This window comes from Bactrocera oleae, chromosome 6, assembly GCF_042242935.1.
Source record: "Bactrocera oleae isolate idBacOlea1 chromosome 6, idBacOlea1, whole genome shotgun sequence".
In the NCBI taxonomy this organism is placed as follows: Eukaryota; Metazoa; Arthropoda; class Insecta; order Diptera; family Tephritidae; genus Bactrocera; species Bactrocera oleae.
In genome coordinates this window covers 648,014-667,248 of record NC_091540.1, presented here as the reverse complement: position 1 = coordinate 667,248, position 19,235 = coordinate 648,014, and the positions used below count along the sequence as shown (strand labels likewise).

The following is a 19,235-nucleotide window of genomic DNA, read 5'->3' as shown; positions in this document are numbered from 1 at the left end:
ATAAAGTATTTAAAAGCTGTCAATTTCTAGCAAACCCCCACTTTATTTCAGTATTCACCAAACTTTTCTCTAAAACTCTCACAAAAGCTCGACAAAGTATGCCACTTTCCCAAACTTTTACCTATTCAAAGCATAAAGTATTTGAAAATTTCCAGCAAAGAACCACTGGTTTTTAATATTCAGTAAATTTTAGTCAAAACCTTTCACAAACGATCGCCAATTTTTCTTTCCTTCTTCTGCAAGCTTTCATCTATTCAAAGCACCCTTATATAATATCTCTGCAATGATTGGTACATTTTGCGAAGGTTTCTAATATTTGAATTACTCTGTAAAATATATTTTCATAATATAACGATTTGCATGAACCATCTGAGAAGTATTAAATTTGCGAATGAAAACACATATAAAGCTTACATAACCTAAAAATATGCTTATACTTGTAGCTTTTGTATAAGTAGGCACTTGAATGACCGATTACATTGCTAAAGCATAAATTCGTAACCCTTCACTGTCGCCATAAGCTGGTGCTTGAGAGAATTTTCTCACGCCTGAGCAAGCCGTTCATCATATAAATATTCAGCTCAAGCAAACACCTGAAATAAACTTAAACTTTTCATGGTATTTAATTTTGGTTTGAATTTTTAATTGAAATTTGCTCTGCATAGCTGCCGGTTCCACAATTTTCAAATTCCAAATCCAAGTGTTGACATTGCGGTCTACAGCGGATGATGCGGCTGCCTCAAACACGCCTGCGGCCACATTGTTTACATAGGATGGACAACGATCGGAGTAGTTGAAATAAAATTAAACAAAACTAATGCAAATAAAATGTTGAAATATAATATAAAATTCCATGAAAATTTCAAAGCTCGTTAGAAAAGCACACCAACGTTTACCGTTATGCAGAATTTGATGTGGCAAAGAAAAAAGCACGTATCTGATTATATACGAGAGTGACCAGACAAGTACTAAGACGCACCACCCGATGACGCCACTATCATTTACATTCTACGCAACCTTCAAAGCAGCTCAAGAGACCAAGCAACAGTCGAAACAATGGATTTAACTCGACGAACCTGCTCCGAAGAAGACGAAGACCGAAGAATGAAACAGTCACAGCGTTTTACTATACGGAATTATTGGACTGACTAAATGACGTATTGCAAAAAAGACATCATCTATCGATCGTGAAAACTCATCAGCTCACAGCTTTACCATGTTTTTCGAATTGGCCACGTGAAACTTCGTGAAACCTGAAAAAGTAGCCCACCGTCCAGAAATATGAATCAATTGAAGAGGCCGCTATGGAAACTTTCTTAGAATGCGTCCATAAAACGTATTTTCCAGACGGTTTAAGAAGATGGAGAATCTTTGAGTCGAATTCAGAAATAAATAGCTTTTTTTTTCTAAAATTTTCAGACTTCTTTTGTATATTAATTACCTATCGGACCTCCCTCGTAGACATCTACAGCTCAGTTATGTATAGTAGATATACATATGCATGTTGAGCTGACTTGAATTTTATTCAGAATTAAGCATGAGTCGGTGTCAAAATCACGATGGCTGAGGAAGCTTCCAACCAGTGTAACGCGTTGCAATCTACGGAATCCATAAATTCGCTGATACAACTCAAATTTTGTTGTTGCCGCTAAGTCAGCAGTCAGCATGAATTTTCATTGCTTGGTTAATTCCGTTGCATTCGTTTTTTCGTTTTCTAAGCAGATTGTCCCGTTTTGCATATTTGCATTTGTTGGTTTCTAAGCTGCGCAATTTATTTCAGTCGAGTTTCGTTGAGCGGTGTCGTGTTCTAAATTTAGCGTCGGTGTTGACGTTGTCAGCTCGCAGCCAATTGCATTTTTAATGAATTAGCGCCAGAAATTACACGACACTTCCGCCAGTTGTGATTTAAATTGAGTATGCAAGCGCTCTTCTCTCGAATAGCAAATGGAATTGGTTTATTTCTAGCATAATACATACGAATTTCGGTGGTGTGTTTGGTTTGCTGATTGATTGTTTGCTGAGCTTGGTCACTTCTGTAGATACTTACTACAATTAAAGTCGAAAAAAATATGCTTGGGACACAAGTGAGAAGGTTTCCTTTACTGTTATTTTTACAATAAATAATATTTCGCTAAAGAATTTCCTAAAGTGATAGTGTGACAGCTCATCATTTTGAGATTTATATTCAGTATACTTTGGTAAATGGCCGAAAATTTATAATGGAACAACGTCAGAAATCGAGTTAAATTATACAAAATTCTCTCCCTTAACACTTAAACCCCCGCCAACAGAACTAAATACTCGAGAGAAAAAATGTCGACCAGTTCTTCTTCGTTGCCCATTACCAAGCAAAGTTTTATGAAATAGTTTCGGGTTGTTGTTTTTGTAGCAAATATTTAGATCAAATCTAAAGAGGGGTCGCTCTTTGAAATAACAGCGCTTTGTCGGATAATTTCGGATAGTATATGTCACTTAAGACGAACCCTTCGAACAAAATTTTCAAGAGTATCTCCATCTGCTTAAGAAGACAACGGAGCTCACATACTGTCGTAGGTTTTATCTTTCAAAAGCACTCTTTTTCTCCTAACTTACCGTGTAAAACTTTTTTCCGGAGATTTTTGTGATTTCAAGCAACCCTTTTTCTTCTGATATTTTGGCCTTGTACTCGTTTTCATTTCCGATTTATTGAAATTCCTACAAAATTTCGCGTCTTTTCAATTGGACTTTATAGAGGGATTAGTAAATTCAAAAGTTTCGAATTTTGATGAGAGTTTACTACTTACTTCAGCTTATTGGATTAATTTGCGCTTTTTCAAAATTCATTTCCGAAAGAACTACAAAAAATTTCTGTTATTTAACTCATGTCATTTTATCGTCATTTTACTTTTCCTTTTTAGTATTTGTTTGATTTCTTTTCTTTATAAAAAAATTAATGCTTGTTTTTATTACCATTCATGTTTATTTTGCTCCTTCATCTCTGCAGCATCTGTTCGAGTGTATTATTTTAACCCGTCATAAAGCATTTTCGGACATTACAGACACTCATTTAGCTGATTACTGCACATTTTGCGTGATTTCTTATTTCTTGCTTCATAGTTTTAATTGTTGTTTTTATTAGTAGTACGAGCCGTTTTTCTCTCCGACTCCATTCCATATCGACGGAAGTCACGTTCTTCAGCTGCAATGTCTAGGCAGCAAATTTGTATTTATTTTGATTTCATACAACATTTTCGAAAACCATGCAACACACCAGTGTACAGCACCTCACTAGGCTCTCGGCCCGCGCACAGCTCATCAGCCATCTACCGCTTACCTCTTGACTCGGACTACACTCTTTCATGCAAACGAGTGAGTTTCGTACGCTTGAGTTGAGTTGTTGTTTATGTCGTTGCGCCGTTATGCCAATAGTCTAAACATAAAGTTAGCTGCGCTTTATAAGCGATTTCTTCATATCGTGGTTTCTGCGTATGGCCCCTAATTCTTTTCAGTGTTTCGTTGTCGTCGTCATTGCCTGTTGTTTGTGAGAAAATGCCAAAACATGAGCGCTTAACGCGAAGATGTTGAAGAAATCAATCTTTCCATTAACCATTGTAATTTAAAACCAAAACATGAAAATATGTCAAGTACTTTTGCGTGCCTCTGTCCTCTTTTGTGCCGTTTACTGTGGGTGCCTCGTCTGTTGTGTGTGGTAGGTTAATAAATCCGTCAATTTTTTCTGCTGACATGCATTTGATTGACAGTCCATTTGAAGTGGTGAATTGTAGGTAAATGAAGACCAGTGGCATACATAATTATTCGGCGTGTCTTTGAATGAATTTTAAAATAATTTCTGCGAACTTTTCAATAAGAAATCTTAGGTAATTTTTAAATCAAAAATCCTTTAGAATTTTCGCATACCTCTTTCCTGCTTACCTGCTTTTAAGACATATTGGAAAGAGCTTCCATTAGTTCTTATAAGCTTAATATCTTGTGTTTGAATCTATTGAAGATAGTATTTAAATCAACAGACTGATTTGGACATTTCCCAACCGTAAAAGATAACAGTGATTACTTGTACCGTAGTCGAAATGGGCTCACCAGACTTTACAGGCTTTCCGGTTTTCAGAGCCAATTCAACACGAATTCCACACCAGACTTTTAAGGCCTTTTAGCTTTTAAAACAATGATATCCGTATCAGGGTCGCAAAGAGAACACCGGGATTCGAGGGTGATTTTAGTGCATTGTTGGGGAAAGAAATATGCAAAAGTTGCTGCAGGGCACCAGGCTCCCCTGAGAACTCCGGGTCTGGGCGGAATTTAACCAGTTCTCCATCATCTTTCCTTCACTGTTCTTTAATTATTTATTAACCAATGTATGCTAGAATGCTTGAATACCCAGCTACATATTTTATGGTTAAATATTTAGCTAAACTAGCGATGATTCTCAATTCTCAGGTAACTTCCTAAACTGTGCCTCAACAGTCAATATCATAACTGTCATTGGTGGTTCAATATTGTATTAGCTTCTAATATAGCTTCTTCAAACAACTCTATAGAAATATATTACTCCGAATTTTTCGACTCTTGATTTCTTTGAGTCTATAGTTTGGTTTACCGACAGCTTTTTATTAAAACTATGAAGTCTCGATACAGTTCGTGGATCTCTCGATCTTCTTTGTTCCTTTTGGAACAATACTGCTACCACCAGCTCGGAAAATAGGCTGTGAGTGTGTGAATATTTTTATGAAATTTCCCAACAAGTTTGCTTGCTTTTGATTTCAACTCTTAAAGGACGTATTCAACAAACGAGAACTCTCGTCTCTTCTGAGAAATCAATTTAAATTAACTGAATATACAGGAAGGACAGGCGAAAATTAGATGGAAGACAGTCGAGTATGTGTAACGGGAACGGAAGCAGATTAGTATTTGTCAACGAGCTGATGTCTGTGCTCCGGTCTCCGAAATACTACTAATACAACAAGAACAATAACGGCCGTTAAGTCACGGGGCTTACAAACTTGTTGGGATTTTTTTCTGGCGTTTTTAACGCCAGTACCTTCGTCTTATAGTTTAAAAGTTACAATAACATGGGAAGAATTTTGAAAATTAAATTATTTCAAATTCGTATGACTAACTGCCATTAACAAATGAATATATTCATCTTATCACCTGAAAATGAGTCCCTTATATAGCAACATTTTACACATAATAATGTAAGTTTGTGTGTGTTAATAAATGCATTATTAATTCCCCAGACCATCAGAGACAACAACCTTTGTTTACATAATGCGGTTAATAACCCTTTTGTTTATATTTTATGGGGTCAATGAACCCATTGTTTACATTATGAGGTCAATGAACCTATTGTTTACATTTTGCCGAGGCCAATAACCCCTTTGTTTACATTTTATGAGGTCAATGACCCTTTTGTTTACATTTAGCCAAGTCCACAACCTTTGTTTACATTTAGCCGAGACAACAACCCTTGTTTACATAATGCGGTCAATAACCCTTTTGTTTATATTTTATGGGGTCAATGAACGCATTGTTTACATTATGAGGTCAATAACCCTATTGTTTACATTTTGCCGAGGCCAATAACCCCTTTGTTTACATTTTATGAGGTCAATGACCCTTTTGTTTACATTTAGCCAAGTCCACAACCTTTGTTTACATTTAGCCGAGACAACAACCTTTGTTTACAGAATGCGGTCAATAACCCTTTTGTTTATATTTTATGGGTTCAATGAACCCATTGTTTACATTATGAGGTCAATAACCCTATTGTTTACATTTTGCCGAGGCCAATAACCCCTTTGTTTACATTTTATGAGGTCAATGACCCTTTTGTTTACATTTATCCAAGTCCTCAACATTTGTTTACATTTAGCCGAGACAACAACCTTTGTTTACATAATGCGGTCAATAACCCCTTTGTTTATATTTTATGGGGTCAATGAACCCATTGTTTACATTATGAGGTCAATGACCCTATTGTTTACATTCTGCCGAGGCCAATAACCTCTTTGTTTACATTTTATGAGGTCAATGACCCTTTTGTTTACATTTAGCCAAGTCCACAACCTTTGTTTACATTTAGCCGAGACAACAACCTTTGTTTACATAATGCGGTCAATAACCCTTTTGTTTATATTTTATTGGGTCAATGAACCCATTGTTTACATTATTAGGTCAATGACTCTATTGTTTACATTTTGCCAAGGCCAATAACCCCTTTGTTTACATTTTATGAGATCAATGATTCTTTTGTTTACATTTAGCCAAGTCCACAACCTTTGTTTACATTTAGCCGAGACAACAACCTTTGTTTACATAATGCGGTCAATAAGTATTTTGTTTATATTTTATGGGGTCTATGAACCCATTGTTTACATTATGAGAAACTGCCTACTATGAATATGAAGACGTAATTCTTGCAATATGCCAACAAACTTCGATATGTTAACATTTTTGATCTTCGTATTCTGCGCTTCGCTTTCGCAAGTATGTTCTCTTAATGAACCGCTGCAACGGCGCTGCATGGGGCAGAGTCAAAATAAATGAAATTCAAATTTTAACAAAGAAAATTGAAGCAACAATAACAAACAACAACAAAAATATAAATACAATAACAATTAGGAGCTTGTAAAAAATGCACGTTGCATGCAACGGAACGCACGTGTTGAACGCCAACTCAACTGGCGTCATTTAATTAAAACCCACGCGCCGTAAACTTGTCGATCACACACACGTACACTTGTACGTATGTATGTGTATGTTTGGTTTTGTTGCACGCAGTGTTGCACTTATTACTATTTTATAGCCGACCCCTTACGTGCATACTGTTGCATTTGTTGTTGCACTAAATTGCATTGACGGCGCTAGTCAATCTGCACTCATCACAAATGTTGACGCGACGTCGCTATAATAAAACTAACAACAACAGCAAATACTACACGCGCTGTGTAAACTATAACTAGTCATAACTGCCGTTATGGTTGTTGTTGCTGCCACACTGCTTGACTGTTGCACATAATAAACAGTCATAAACGGGAAATTATTTTTATGCACTTTTAATAGAGTCGACAACAACAACAATAGCAAGAACAATGTGGCATGTTTGTTGTACACGCTGGTGGCGTTGTGGATACTTCACCGACAGTTAACGATGGTGTCAGGCAACCTTTCACACGTATCGCACACATGTCGCAACTAAAGTGGCAGTTATGATATGATGTGGAATGATGGTGGATGTTGCAAGTATGGACTATAACAATTTGTTGTTTTAATTTTTTTGTTTATTTCTATTTTGGGTGGTATACTTGTAGAAATATGGCAACACGTTTTACATATACATATGGATATTTGGCGTACTTAACTCTATTGAAAACTCTCCCCAGATCGAGCAAAACGTTATCTTCGGCAGCATTCAGTGCTAAGGCTATAATACCCTTCACAGGTTCAAGTTTTCCTTACAAGAATTTTATTTTATTCAGTGGATTCGTATCGCAACTTTTTGCTATAGTAGTCCGATATCGTCAAATGAACAACTTCTTTGGTGGAAAGAAAGTATACAAAATTTCAGATTGATATCTCAAAGATTGAGGGACTAGTTCACGTATATACAGACCGATAGACTGACAGTCAGGCGGACATGGCTAAATCGACTCAGCTCGTTACGTTGATCATTTATATACATATGTAAGTATATACTTTATAGGGTTTCAGGGCAAACTTATACCCTGTTCAGGGTGGAAGAGCGAAAATTTAAATAGCCCAACCTCAGAAGAGCTATATTCCACGGCTCACAATATTCTAATCCAAAAACTTAGGATTCTTATCAGGTATCACTACAAAGATACAGTACTGACTACGTAAGTGTGACTGCTCGCAGTAAGGCCCTTTTTCGAACTCTCCTTTCAGTCAGCCAAATTAGTAGTTAATGAGCTCAAAATATCTGCTTAAACCTATTCCTGGAATGGTGAAAAGTGATCTGCGTAGATCTCAGGAATAAGCTATTTTGGTTCTCTGTATATATATATATATATGCTTTCCAGTTTAAACTAGACGTATGCGACTGACGAATAGAACAAACAATTAGCGATATCAAAGAGCGATAGATACCCAAGCGTTACTGAATTTAATTGGACCTCTTTGTTATTGCTACCGCATGTAAATGTTTGACAAACCAGAAAGCTTAGCTAGAAGAATAGTGGCGAATCAAACAGAGTTTGAAGAATTTATGTTTCTTTTAATACAAATAAATTTCCGTACAATTAAAACTAATTTTTCTACACATTATATTTGATATTTCTAAAAACTGTGTAAATGTTAGTATACAAAATACTTTCACATCAACTATTTTCCATTACCGCCTGCTGCTAATGGCTGAAGCCATTAAATTTGACCTCTAACCTACAATACAAACACTTAACAGCTGAGCACACACAGAGTCGCTTAGGCGCAACATTCCCATGCTCAATCACTTTTACTCTTTCCGCCTCTCTCTCTGTCTTTTTTACTCTCACTATTCTACTCTGTTTCATAAACTTTCGAAGCGCTAGTTGGCAACGCCGTGCGAGCAGCAGCCAGGCGCAGTTGTTCTAACAAAAATTAATAAATTAACTTCCTGGACGCATAAATCATTCGTCCGTTTTGCGACTGTCAAAAATGCCTAACCCACCACCAAACACCAACACCACAATTGAACCAACTGTTATAACAGTAATACTGCCAAATGGCAACAACAGCAGCGCATACGTAGCGGCCTACCCGTTGTGCCATGCCACAAATAGCAACAACAATAACAAGAGTATAAGAATAAATGTAACCAACGGAAATCGCAACGCTTTGGAGCCGATGCGGGTAGCCGCTGCAGCTTGCCACAAACATGTGCGCTTGCCGCAAAATGTTAAGAATTTCCCAAGCTTGGCCACCGACTGACTAGGTGCCTGCCACAAGGTCAGTTACACATACATACATAAGTAGTATTTATATGGAACTTTCATAGCAACACGACAGAAGTTTCGTCCTTGCGTCTAGCTTTTTCTCTGACGGTCTGTAATGTCTGCCTGCATGCCTTCCTGTGTATTGCTGCTCTTCCGGTTTGCTCGCTTCGTGCGTCTGCCAGCGTGTGTGCTGGCGTTCTTAATACGCTCATAATTTTTACTTTACATAATTTAATGTCCGCTTCCTGATTCCAGACAGAGTGACACACACGCTCAGGTGCTCAGCGCTTAAAAGGCGCATGCAGCGAAAAAGGACTTATTTTCTAGGTTTTTTTTTGGCAAGAACAAAGCAAAAATGCCAACAACTGTCGCACATAAATTTCATAGTGCCAGTATTGCCGAGTTATTCCAGACTGTCGTGGCTCCTTTTATCACCGTTTCCGTCGGATCTTTTACACACTTTATTTCCTATACCTAGACATGTATATATGCATATATATAACCGCTCTATCTCTACCAAGTAGGCTCCTTCATCAGTTCCACTTCTACTCTCGCCTCCTGGTTCCCATCTCAGCCCTCTCCATTTGTGGCACTTTTATTTACTCCGCTGCTAAGTTTTATGATATGTTATGGTGAATTTATGATATCGTCAACAATATTGCCGGCAGCAGCAGGCACGCACATGTAACGGCAAAAACGAACGAGTATACGCGTGTACTCAGATATCAGGCTTAAATTACAATAAAAATCACTCCAGGCGGTGGTCATGGTTACAAGCAATATATGTATATATAAACTTATTGTGAGAGAAACATGCTAAAAATCAAAAAAGAACAACAACAAAAGACCAGTTTTGTCATCGTAAATCTTTAAACACTTATGAACAGATTCTCACAAAAAAGTAATGACTTAAAAGTGCTATAAGCTTTCGAATTTAAGAATTCTCAAGCGTAAAATTGATCGTCGTTGCTTATTCGGTTTATTTTTTCAGACAGAGAATTGACTTTGGCTTTCTGGTCCATTTTAATGAGAGGCAATTGATTTTGCGCCTTCCTGGGCAGTTGGTCCTCATGTATCACCCATGTCCGTCTAACCGTCTGTGTATATGAAAACTAGTCCCTCAGTTTTTGAGATATCGATCTGAAATGTTGCATACGTACTTTTCTCTACAAGAAACTGTTAATTTGTCGGTACCGTCAAAATCAAGATAAAGGACTTTTTATACTTTTATGACATAAGAAATACACCTGTGAACAACAATATAGGTTTGGTGTCCGAAGTAAAAGCTTTTCGCAAACCTAACCTAAATTGTGCTAATTTGACCACACTTAGTTAGTGTAACAGACTATTCCATATTTCATTCACCGCTATTTGAAGCTATTTTTCGATTTCACGATGTAACTCATTCCTCGACATTTATCTAACGTCAAATTCATCGTTTGTAATTGATAATATTTTGAATACTCCAGGTCTGCTTAACCGCTGTATCGATTAAGTTTTATATCGCAACAACAACGCAGCTTGAAGTTTATAGCTAACACTCCAACCAGTAAGCAATTCGCAGAACTGCATATAGCCCATAAATGCTTTGACTGCCTGCTTCAATATTAAATTAAATGAGCGTAAATTATACAACATTTACAAGATTTTTAATGACTTTTTGCCAAAACAAATATTATTTACAATATTTAAAATTCAGTTAAATGCTCGAAAAGTAAAAAAGGAAAATCAGCGAAATAAAATTGTACGTGCACACAACAGACATGGGTGAAGTAGAAGGCTGTGGCACTGCGTTTGACATTAACGAAAGAAAAAAAGACACGCTTACGCTTAAAAAATATGGTGAAAAGCAAGCTAATAGTGGACAACGATTAAATTTATTACAATTTTTGCGCGACACGTGTTTTGAATAAGCAACTAATTTAAACGAATTTCGGTGATTTCGGCGCTTGGACAGTTATGAGCGCACAAAAAACAATAACAACAAAATAAAAGTAGCCATCGAAGTATTGAACTTCTGAAAAAAACGTCCAATGTTCTCAGCACGTTCATAATAATTTTTGGAATCAACAGCATTTTCTTGCTATTGCTGTTGTTGCGTGTGTGTCATTTTTGGCTAAGCTGTCAATCAAAAGTCACAACAGCAGCGCTTAGTTCATTTATAATTTTCTACATGGCAGTGTCTTTTTAATTTTATATATTTCTTTATTTTTTTCTTTTTTTTGAATTTATGTCGTCTTGCTTTTTAGTGTATTTTAATATGCTTCGTCTGTGGCAAGGCTTACCCACCCGCGCGGTAAGCAATTCTATAATTTTGAAGTATTTTACGCCATGTTGCGCTGTCACTCGTACGCAGTAATGAGATTACTCATTAAATTTCTACTTTTTTATTTTGTTTTTGCTTAAACATGGACATTGGTGACGGCTACGTGATTTTGGAGACAACAACAACAGTGTATACATATTTTATTGTCGATTCTTTATCGGCTTTGCTTATCGATTGACTTCAATTTGATTGCTGTTGCATGCTCGTTTTGTAACTGTTGTTGTTGTTGTTATTTTTATGTGCATTGCAATTGTAATTAAATATGGTGAGTAAATTTTTTACACTGAACAGGCTCACGTCGGTCTGTCCAGTTCTTCAGTTTTTGTTTTCCCAAGAAGCTGCATTTGTCAGAACCGCTGATATCGGAGCATTATAACATATATGTAGCTACCATACAAACTAAATGATCGGAATCAAGTGCTTGTTTGGAAAGCTTTTTTATTTGACGAAATATTTTTACGAAATTCGGCTTCAATTATTACCTGAGGATCACTACAGCATACAGCCATCATACAAACTCACCGATCAAAATCAGGTTCTTCTGAGAAGTATATTGTAATTGTGTAGGGTAATATAGCTCCGGTGCAACCGAAATACATTTTTTTTCATCTTATTAATTTTTTTCAAATAATTTGTAATTTTTTTTATTTCAAAATGCAAACTATTTCAATTTCGTTACCTCAAAAATTTTATTTCGCCTTCTCTTTCAGCTCATTTCAGTTTTTTTGTTTATTTTTCCCCTCCTCTTCGTTCGCCATTGTTTCTACAATCGCCTTCAACCGGTTTTTAATCAATTCATAATTATTGCCATTTGTTGCGGTTCATTATGTTGTTGTATCACTTTAATTTTAATTTTTTTATTGTTTGTGTTGTTTTTTACGTTCGTATTATTTATTTTGTATTTACTAAAAAGCCAGCACATTTGTGAGGCGCTTGAAAGTCTCTCTCGCACACATTTACTCACATACTCACATGCTTTTGGCTTAAATACGCATAAATCGAAAATTAAAAATTCTACAACTACACAATAAATTACGTTTGGTGACATCAAAATTGACACAAATTGAGTTTGTCGCGCAATTAGCGCGATATTTATGTTAGACTCCTTTGAATTGGCTTTAATTACTTTTGCTAAAAGAGAATTCAGACGGTGGGCTTTTACGGCAAAGTAATTTGCTAGCGCCTTAATTTGCTACAATAAAGTTGTCAATTAATTAATTTAACAAATTTACATATCTAATTGGTATTTAGTTATTGAGGTGAAAATTAAATTAATAAAATATATAAACTCTGTTCAGTAGATAACGTACATACATATATATAAGTATATGAACATTTGTACTATATCTAAGATTTTGTTAATTATAAAATCACATAAATTTACTTTTTCTTTCTTTCAGAAAAAGTCTTGGCGTTCTCGGCTTTTCTACGACTGATAGGGTGAGTACATTTTTTTCGTTGTATAGTCATACATTCAAAACATTCTTTACAAGAACTTTCTTCGGATATTGCACCGTTGTCGAGGACAAGAAATCATGCGAATTTGCTGACGACACTATCGATGTGTGTGGGCTGGCGTTGTCCTGTTGGAACACATACCTCCTGCCACTTCTGAGTTAAAAGTTTGGTCAAGAGGAGCTGCTCATAGCAGATGATTCCCTACCAACCCCACCAAATACGTAGCAAAATATTTCTGGCTGTCAGTCTTCTCTTGGCTATGTTGTTGTTGTCGTAGCGGCATAAAACATTCCTGTAGTAATTTTGAGGAATGTTTGCCAAGTTGATAGTCTTGGTCGGGTAAAATCCGGGTACGTTCCGGCTCACTGCGATTTCACTATGACTGTTTTCACTTGACGTGGTTGTAAGTGACCCACTTTTCACATGATTAGTAACCATTCGTTTCAGAAATGGGTCGATATAGCTCCTGGGCATTCAAAATAGGCCTAAATAGCTTCTCAATCTTAGGAGAAGAATTTTCATAGCAGAAATATGTTTGTTCGAAAGTTTGCCATTCCCAGTTGGAGGGCGATTGGAAAAACCTGAGATTGAACCGAAGTGCTGCGAAGTGGCAGTGTGCCCCTCAAAGCATAGAAAATCAGCGAACTTATCTAAATATGTCGATTTTTAGAAGGCAAATTAAACTTTCGATAGGGCTCTTGAGATAAAAAATATTCTGAAAAAATGCATAAAATGTATGGAGTACCTCAGACCCCTTTGGGAACTCCAGTTTCGCAGAGCTTAAGTTATAGGGGTCAGGCCTAAACTATTTGGGAGATAATATGGAAAAGTGCAGAGAAGTAGGCATTAGAGAGAGGCTGGAACACCTATACTATCCTGCATTATCTGGAACTCGTCTTAGATATCTAGGAGCTTCGTAGTTCAAGGGACTAGATGAATTATCAAAATTAGATATGAAGTCGCTCTTAAGGTACGCAAGCAGCGTTGGTGCTCTGCATGAACTTTCTCTTTCATATTTTGCTTATTTATTTATGTTGCTGTTGTTGTATCGGTTTTTTTTATTACCCATTAAGCGGCCAATATCAGGTCATCTACTCCAAATTAATAATGTGCGGCGCTAAAAGCTCAACGACGAGAAAATAAACAACAAAAACAGGAAACCCAACAACACAACGCTAGAAAATATGCACTAAAAGTGTTTAAAGAAATTAAGAGACAAAAATCCATATCTAATTATGAATAAAATAACACCATTATCGGTGGAATGAGGATGGCAACGACAGCTAGCGCGGGCATGGCAGAGGTGTTAAAACCGTAAAACGGTGGTAAAGTTCAGACATTTTTTTCTATTTCTTCATTTTTTGTTGTCGAATATCGCTTTTAAGTGGACTGGTGTTTGTTTCAAGAGGAAATGTTGTGCGCGTGTGTCGCTTGTACATGTTAAGCCCATTTTAATAGTATTTTTATTTTATGCAAATACGCGCAATCAAATCAGTAGTGACATTTTAGTCGTACTATACTTATATATATATAATATAATATATTCATATATACATAAGTTCATACAAGCATATACTTTGCCGCTTTGTTACTACAAAAGCTCAGCGCCTCATTTGGTCGGTGCAGTCCGATGCACTTAGCAGTTTCTTGATTTGATTGTTCGCTTGAGACCCTTTTGTTTTTGTTTGTTCGTGTCTTTGCTTGGGCGGTTAGTTGTGATTTGTTGTTTATTTTCGGTGATTATTTATCTAACTGAATTATTTAGGTTTGGCTTTTACATGCACAACGGGAAGATCTTTAATGACATGCTGATATTATAAATGCTTCAATATCACTAAATTTCCCGTGGTTTGTGGAGGGTATATATGTAGCGATAATTGAAATTATGAGCCTCATTAAGCTTACACAAACCGTCCATTAATCAAAGCAGAAAACAAAAGTAATCAAGTTGATGAAATACATTTCATATTTTGTACGCGAAGTTCGAGAAGAAGCAGGTCAAGAGAGAGAGAGAGAGAGTGAGAGAGAAAATGAGAACATTATCACAAGTTGTCTGTTATTTTCCAAAATAGTGTCAGTCTTACTCAGCTTCTCAGCAAACTCATGATAGAAAGCATTGAAGATATATAGAAATAAGCTTCTTCATGTATTCGGCTCTTAGGTTCCCCAATTTCTTTTGTCTTAACTATTTTTTCTATCTATTTTGAACATTTTCTAAAAATCCTTAGAGACTAGAAGTCATTTTTGGCGTTAGGCTGACTAATATCAACAATGAAAATATCGGTAATCTGAGCTAAAGCAGCAATCTTCAAGTTTTAATTTCAACTTTCTAATAGCCGCAAAGTCTTTGTTTATCTTTGGACTCCACATTTTGCTGCATTTTGATTTGAAATTTTCGTATCTCGCTCAATCGACAAACATGAAGTTCGAATAGCCATTGGAACAACAAAGCCACAGGCGCCGACTGCTTACCGGCTGAGATTTTCAAGCACGGCAATGAGATGCATACAAGACTGGCGCGACCATGGCCAACAACCGGTTGTAGTGCCAACAAGAAGATACTGTTCAATTATTGCACTCATATGTGTTTTATCAACAATTCCACATTTCAAGTGATGTTAGAAGACGTGATATGCAACTTAAAGGTTCTTTATGATCCAATTCCTTTGATAAGATATATTATCCTAATAATACTATGACTATGGCTATAGTTTGGAGCTGGATGAATTTTCTCTGGCTTGGCTTAGTTAGATTTGAATTCCGAAAAATCTAAGCTGAAAGAAATCAGTGGAGAAATTGAAATGATTAATTTCAAATGGCAGCAAATCATGTAAAGTGAAGAATATAACTTTCGACTTGTCTAGCAAACTTAATAGATACATATATAAGTTAAGCGCCACCAACGCGAATTACATCTACAAAATTTCATATGTGTAGTTCATAGTCTCTACTGTTTACTTAATTACCGCTTGACTTAAACGTATCCCTTCATTTAAATTCCCAGCTAAATTTTATTGTTCTCCACTAAAATGAAAAAAAGAGAACTTTTATTGCCGTGGAATGTCGAGGAAAACACATTAAAATAGAAGTTGGCTGCTCCCGCTGTCTAGCCATAAATCAACATTGGCGCCTCTGGCAACGCGCCGGCCGATTCAAGTAAACAGTAAACGCCAGCGAGAAGAGGCGAGCATAATGAAAAACGCGCAGCTAAAGTAAAAGCAGCGTGGCTCGTATTGTTGTCATTATGACAGCCATTTGCATAAAAATACCTCACCAACACCACCGTTGTGCAGCAGCGGGTAAAAGTAGTGGCACCAGCTGCGGCAGCAGCGAACAATAGCCGCCTCATCACGAGCGCCGTGCTTGACCCACAAATCAAACGGCATTAAAACGTGCCACATTTTATTGCCTCAAATGGCGTTGTGTGGCAACAAAACGTTAAATGACATTGACATTTTATTTGTTTGAATTTTGTGTTTGGCAATCGTAATAAATTAACCGAATAAGCTAAATTGAGCAGGCGGGATGATAATGTAAGCGTTTATTTGATCAGGGAAAATTAGCTGATTACGAGAGCGAGGAGCTCGATTTTAAAAATTAGTTCTTTAAAGTTTTTAAACCTTCTTTATATATACTTTTTGTAATTGAAGAATGTAAATCCCTCAGCATGGTCTGTAACACAAAAACAAACGAGGAAGAAGGAAAAAGAGAGGAGAAGAGGGCATCACAATTGTGCCAACTATTAAATTTAGTTCACATGTGGCTACAATAATAATAATAATGACCATTCTTGTGACCGAATTCTTTCTTTATATAAATGCATATTCTAGTTATTATTTAGCTATATCTTTCAACTAATCTATATTTAGTATAAGTCAACACACTCGTTGACCACCATACAACTCACACTACATCTGAAAGTCACTTAAAAACCAGCAGCCAAAATGTTGTTCCCACAAAACCGAATCTAATCTATGCCATCCACTCTTCAACTACTCTTCTCACATCAGTTTAAGCACCATCATCCCACTCAATTCTAATCAACGGCAACATCAAGCGTAAACCTGTATAGTATCAATAAAAAATCGTCGCCAAACAACGCCTAAGTCATAAACTCCAGCGTGCGACTTCATCAAAGCCACATTAGCCACTTCGATTAGTTGTGTTCAAAACGCTTCAATAATTTCTCCCAACCATTTCATTACAAACTCTTTGCCATACCAATTTACACCATTTGGTATTAGTTGATGTTCGTGTTGTTGTTGTTGTCGTCATGCACAATTTTTCCAACGGCTACATAAAATACTCAATTTCATTACAGAAATTAAACGTAGCTCAAGCATAAAATTACCAACTTAACACCCGCTTAAGACTTTTGGTTTTTGTCGTGTGCTCTCTCCTTTCATCTTATCGCCTCCTTCCCATACAATTTTTTGTTGTCACTGACGTTGTAAAGTGTGTTGCATGCAACGATGCGTTTTCCTGTTTACTTGGTTGGATATTTGTTTTTGCTCATAAGTTTTTTTCGGTGTGGTTCCAACATTGCTGATATTTTCACAACTTGGCTGATTTTTACTTATTTTTTGTTGGTGGAATTAAACTGTATTTGGCGATACACTCAAAACTCTCTAACTCGTTTCTAGCACAAACCGTTTCCTGATTTGGCAAAATGTTGGACATAATAACATCCTCTACAATCTTCATATGTGATTAAAAAGTTAAGGATTGGGATATAGAAAATCTTAATTAAAAAAAAAAATAATGTCTTGTGGTGATAGGTTATTAAAATTAGACTACAAAGTCAGTAAAAGTTTATGGTCTTGAATATTGGCATACGTTTATGTCTGCGAAAGTGTGGTAGCTGTCTAAGATAAGCTTTGGTATATGTCCAGGATAAGATCAACGACGAAGTCACGAAAAATCGATTTAATGGCTCCTGACGAAGGAGGATATCAAATATTTAGGTGTTTGAACATACAAACAGCTGGATTTCGATGGAGATAATTTTTTCCTAAAATACCAACCAATAGTAATTATTTCTTTAATATTTATGATTTTTTGGATTCGTTCGGAAAATTTTATCCATCTCTTTCAAAGAAATTTGGACTACAAAAAGGTTTGCTGAAACAACTTTCTAAAAACAGTAAACGTTCTGCCATTAGCAGAGTTTCAATACCCATAATTTATCAGAAATAGTCAACCTGCCTTTGTCTTTTTTGACCGATTACTTTTTTTTGATTTCCGGGAATTCTATTTTCAAGACTATCTTATACATATGTATATATTTAAATTCAAATTAAATTAAATTAGTGAATCCAACTTTAGCTTGAAACTGATTTGAAAGTCCCTGACTGAATTTAAAGCTTTGATATGTGCATGGATACCTCGTATTAAGTAACGACCTACTGAAAATGTGTGCCATAAATATTTTTTTCCAGTGTACTTCGTCCGCTGAAATGAAATTCATGTGCCATCATTTAATTTCCGCGTCCATATTCATGAGCTTATGCCCCAATATGCCCTACAACCTCTGCATATAAGTTTTAATGAAGTTTAGTTGAATTTTCAGCAACACTCCCTAGTTCCTGCCAGCTTTTCCAATTACCCGAAAGCAACAACAATCCAACCTCACCTTTGCTTCACAGTTTAATGCCAAACTATCAACAGCGCCAAAGACCAACGATTTAGCGCCCTAAACTCTTAACACTCAGCTCGGCTGTAGTAGATGACATAGACTTTTTTTCTTTTACACAAGTTTTTCTAATTGTCGCATGATAGGCTTAACGTGGCACGTTGAATGTAATTAATGGCTGTATGGAGATATAGCAATTTGAGTTCCTGTGTGTGTGTTGGAGTTGGATGCTGTAGACAGCATGAATGAATTGCGCAGACCGTTACCGCAGCCCAGCGACTCTATTTCACCCAAACTGGGTCGCAGTGTAGCAGCAGAAAAAAACAAAAAGTGGAGCTGAAAAGGAGTATCTGCGCACGGGTCGGGAGTAGAGGTTCTAATGAAGCCATTATTATTGTTTTTGTTTTGCCGCGTCGCAGTCGCAGACGTTTTTAAGCTTTTTTAAAATACTTGTGAAGCATGGCAACGTTAATTTTTTTCAAGTTGCTGAGGAAAAGTACGAAACTGCAATTATGCGAGTTTTTCATGTAGTTGCCGGGTGGTGAAAACGATCATAAATGTAACATACCTATATATCATAAATAGAATTTCGAATATATTACATACGTACGAGAGCGGTTCGATAAATAGTCAGTCTATAAAGAAACAACTAAGATATTGGAAAAACAGCCTTTTGACTATAAGCACTGGCCCTACTGATGATTTAACCTCCTTAACCCGTCTGAAAAGTACACTTTATGGAGGCCTGCAAAATTAGCATATGCTTGGTGCTGATGATCTACTCAACCGACTTTAACTTCTGCTCTTTTTTTCAGGTTTGAAAACAAAAATAAGTCATACAGAGCCAACTATTTAAAATACTGCAGATAAGGAAACAGTTCATTGCTTAATC

At 36.4% G+C, this 19,235-nt stretch overlaps 1 non-coding gene across 5 annotated transcripts in view; it reads left to right on the top strand.

The window, feature by feature from the left end:
• Positions 1-19,235, top strand: part of LOC106623502 (uncharacterized) — a 151,678-nt gene that overhangs the window by 86,184 nt on the left and 46,259 nt on the right. For all 5 annotated transcript variants that reach the window (XR_011397092.1, XR_011397091.1, XR_011397088.1 and 2 more), the window contains exon 5: positions 12,654-12,693. This is a non-coding gene — a transcript (uncharacterized protein). The remainder of the gene's footprint in view (positions 1-12,653; positions 12,694-19,235) is intronic.